The following is a 4,691-nucleotide window of genomic DNA, read 5'->3' on the forward strand; positions in this document are numbered from 1 at the left end:
TTGGGAGCGTCCCGTTTGACCACGTCCCGATTGACCACAGCCACTCACAGCGGCCGGTGCCTAGAGATTTTCCACTGTTCAAACGCTGTGAGTGGCTGGTGGTCAATCGGGCGTGGTCAATCGGGTATCACCCCTTTTCCTTCCCCTATGGATTCCTTAGGCTCCGAATACCATGGGTCTCTCAATTATATAATTAATTCTCCCCGGGGTGATCACACGTGTTTCCATCATATATAGATATATAGATTATTAATATATATATTGTAACGTTGCAGCCCGCTGCAGCGGAGCAGCGTCCCGTCACAAGGCGCGGGTTTGCGCCCTTTTTGCCGGCAACCGCGTATAATAAGCGAGACCGAGATCTCCGGGAGGCCCGAGGTTAAATCTGGAGTACGAATTCTTTCGCCCGTTCCGCACCATCCTATCGCCCGTAGCCTATAACTCGCCCTTAGTTCTCGCTCTGCCCCTCTGCCGTTAGGTAGAGCCGGCCGGCCCTCGCGCGATCGACCTTGGGAGTGGCATTCGTCTATGGATTTCGAGTATTGTCGCGCGCAAGTGTATTTTTCACGTTATTGTAATATCTTTGCGTTTCGCGAGTGACGTGCCACCGAGCACGTCTGGCGCCCAATTCTCGCATCGCTACCCCGTGCAGTCGGTCGCCGGAGGGACAGAATTCCGAGGGCTAACATCTTCCCTCCCGAAATCGTTCGCGATTTCCCTCTTTCCGTTTTTGATCCGCGCTCGCGCGAACCACGAACTTCGCCGTGCGCGTGACAAAATTTGGCGCCCAACGTGGGGCCCTAAAACTAAAGGGCGATATAGAGGATTCCTTTTTTTTTGCGATCGGATGGTGGCTTGGCGAAGGAATTCGAGACTTAATGAAATTTATTCTGTTTTGCTGTTTCGTTGTTTTATTATCTGTAGTTAGAATATTTGTGTGTGCTGTTCGAAATTGTTTTTTTTTTCTTTTCTGCTGTGCCACTTGTTGACTGTTTCCGGATCGCGTGCTTTGTCGAGTGCGTCGCGAGTATCGTCTCGAAATTCAGTTATTGTTTCGTTGACGATTTCGAGTGATTGCAGCATTGTTCGCATTTCTTGTCGTCGGTTCGGCCGACGTCATCGTTGTTTGCGCGAGTTGACCTTGGCGCAGGAATTCGTCCTGCGCGAAAAACAGTGCCGATTGTAGTGCTTCGCTTTCGGGCGCGTAAACAGGTTGGAATTTGGGGGGAAGTACGAGCCCGGCGGAAGTCAAGCTGAGTACACGCGTACCGGACGGGTAAAGTTTCTCGCGAATAGGCTGCCGTATAATTCGATTTTCTCGTCTTTGGGAAATCGTTTTCGCGTTGCAATAGCGGGAGAACATCCTTAACACCGGAGGGATGTCGCGCTCGAAGCGTTTGGAGCTCCCCCAGGAAGAGGACATGCGTACCCCGTATCGGTCGCCGGAGGGACAGAATTCCGAGGGCTAACATCTTCCCTCCAGAAATCGTTCGCGATTTCCCTCTTTCCATTTTTGATCCGCGCTCGCGCGAACGCGAACCTCGAACCACTCGAACCTCGCCGAGCGCGTGACAAAATATATATATATATATAGGCGATCACGTGTTTCCCACCATTGGCGTCGCCAAAGGGTGCGTTCTCACTGAGCGCGTCACGCATTGGAATCGAGCAGCAGTAATTAACGAATTCGCAATTCCGCAAAATTAAAATTGGGGAAGAGAGAGAGAGAGAGAGAGAAAGATATGCTCTCGGCGTTACTCACATTCTTGATGACCTTTAACTCCGTATTGAGACTGGACGAGAGCAGCGAATCCAGCGGGAACTGAACATTCTTCTCAGTCACAGTACCGACCTTCGCAACCGCGTCCTTTTCCTGCTTGTCCGGCGGCGCATCTTTAAGCGACTCCATCTCCTTTATATCCTCGATGACCTTTTTCTTGCTCTCGTTGTTCTCCGCCTTGATTAGTCAGAATTAAAGATGTCAGAGAAATAAAATAGATATAAGCCTTAAGCCGTAAGAAATTGACCAACCGTAATCGATTATTCTCTTCAAATTCAATTACGATTGGTTCATTTCTTACGGCTTAAGACTTAGGCTGCGGTTCGATTCACGCTCCAACGCTTTTGGAATACTTTCATCCTTGCCGTTAATCGAATATTAAATAAAGACAAATGATGATGGATTCCGTTGTGAGCCACGGACTGAGGTGGACGTCTGTGGCTCAGTACTCTGATAGTGTTGCATCATCTTTTGTCGCACAAGTATGTTGCATCATCTATTGTCGCACAAGTTTTTTGTTACTCAATCTTAAGCACAGGCTGTATCGTTTCTGGTGGAAACGGAAGCCTTTATTAGAAGAAGAAGAAGACAAATGATGATCACGATCGCTGCAAGCGTAAATCGGACCCTATTGTGTTTCGAGAACTTACCATCGTTATTCTCCTCGTCGTTGTCGACGTCCCCTTTCTCTTTTTCTTTTTCGTTTGGATGGCTCTGGTCTTCTGTGCAGGGGTATACTTGGCCGGTCTTTTCAACTTAGTTGAATGATGCAATACTAAAGCGTAAGTAGAACACTCGGCCACAAACGTCCACCTAATTCCGTAGCTCGCACACGAATCGAATCGTCCAGACTCCAGAGTCCAGAATCCCCGCGATTTAGCTACGAGCAGGGTTGCCAGGTTTTAGAAGCACTAGTCCGCCAACTTCGAACGCCTAATGCGCCACCATGCGCCAAATTCAAGAAATATTCAAACCAAGGCATAAAAGTGATAAAAACGCTTTTGCAAAATTGCAATAAACATTTTTATTGGCAATTTTTACAAATTATGCAGATACAATTCTTTAAACAAAATGAATTCTATATAGAGACCAATATCATTTAATTGCAAAATACCCAATATAAGCAAAAAATAATTTGTAAAAAGAACTTAACTAAATTACAAAATAAAATTGCACAAACATGTTCAGATGTAAGTATTACTAATATCTATTAAAATATATAAATAAACAGTCTTTTAATATATTATTTTAATAATTATGCTTAAATTGTACTTCAATAAACTTTTGGATATTTCAAACATCTATAAAAAACAATCAATTTCAGTACAAACATCAGTATCATTCAAATTATTCACAGCCTCTATAATATCAAAATCATTATTTTGTTCATTTTCTGCTTCGTTTATATTAGAATACATTGAATTATTAAATTTTTTAAACATCTCTTTAGTGCAAATAAAATTATTGCAACAATAACTGTTGGTATAAGAGTGCGATTTTATCATGAGGATAGAATTTAACATTTCTGTCGCCATTCTATTTCTTACTTTATCTTTCGTTGCATTCATGATGCTGAAAACTCTTTCAACTGTTGCATTTGACATTGGTAAACATAATATTTTTAATGCAAATTCTGCGATTGTATTGAAAACTAAGGAACCTCCAGAATTTCTATGTTGTGCTACGGCAGGCCAGAAGCGATAACTATCTTTAAGTATATTATCTCCATATAAGAGATTCCAATCAACATCAGTTAATAAATTATATTCGGATTCAGCTTTAAATAATTCCTTTTTATCAATGAATACATCGATGAAAGGAAGATCAGAAAATTTTGGTCTCATTTTTGAAAGACATACTTTCGGACTCAGTGCTTGAATATCTTGAAAATGATTAATATTAAGAGGCAATCTTTGAATTATTTCTTGTAACAGTTTTTTAAAATAATCACTCGCTCGTTGTTCCAAATTATCTATGTCATTCCTTGTTAAAGATGTTTTTACATTACGATAATATTTATAGTACTCAATTCCAAAATCTATTTCATTTACTTCTTTATATGCAAGTTCATTATCAGCATTTTTTAAAATGTCATTAATATTTTGAACAAACAAAGGTTTCAAAATTTTTTTAGCAAGAAAGAAAATGAGTCTTTTGATATCCTCAATCGCGCTTCCAATTTCAACATAATTTGACTGAAAAATGCAATTTGTTTTATTTAATTCATGAAGAACAGGTTTAAGAATGATCAGATACAAATAATTAGTTTCATCATGTAGCATTTCGTTAAGCGTTCTAGCTGTGTAACATTTCTCTTTATTTACGACAACTTGAAAATGTGTTTTTAGTTCATCATAATGTTCTAATAACACATTTATTACGTTATATCGACACAACCAGCGAGTTGAACATAATTGTACAAAATTGTGAAACGATTTTTCACCTGAATTTAAAATATCATATAATGTTTTGTATTGTATTCTTCGAACAGAACTGTGACTGAACCATGTATAAACTTCTCTACAAAGAAAATCTAAATTTGATGGTAGCATGTTAGCCGCTTTAGACGATGCATTATCAAGCGAATGGCAAATGCATCGAATAAGTTCAATTTTAGGATTATCTTGTTTTAATCTGGTATATAAAGAATTATGTCGTCCACAGAGATTATTTGCACCATCTGTGCCTAACCCAATCATATTTGAAATTTTTAATCCCAAATTTGTTAGGAATTTTGTTAATTTCGTATGCAAAGTTTTTGCTGTAGCCTCTTCTATGTCAATTAATCCTAAGAAATAAATCAAAATTTTTTGTTCTTTTGTACTAAAGTAACGTACACAAACACACAAATACTTGACAGTGGCAACATCTGTGCTCTCATCGACTATTAAAGAATAAGGACAATCTTTTA

The 4,691-nt window shown here is 39.9% G+C and overlaps 1 long non-coding RNA gene across 1 annotated transcript; it reads right to left on the minus strand.

Annotated features, from left to right (window-relative positions):
* Positions 1–1,758: 1,758 nt before the first annotated feature.
* On the minus strand, positions 1,759–4,659 carry LOC105459750. Its single transcript, XR_975719.1, has 2 exons — positions 2,431–4,659; positions 1,759–1,957 (listed from the first exon to the last, which is right to left on the minus strand). It is a non-coding gene; the product is annotated as an uncharacterized LOC105459750 (long non-coding RNA).
* Positions 4,660–4,691: the final 32 nt, after the last annotated feature.

Source organism: Wasmannia auropunctata, unplaced genomic scaffold (genome assembly GCF_000956235.1).
Source record: "Wasmannia auropunctata unplaced genomic scaffold, wasmannia.A_1.0 LD336101.1, whole genome shotgun sequence".
Taxonomy (NCBI): domain Eukaryota; kingdom Metazoa; phylum Arthropoda; class Insecta; order Hymenoptera; family Formicidae; genus Wasmannia; species Wasmannia auropunctata.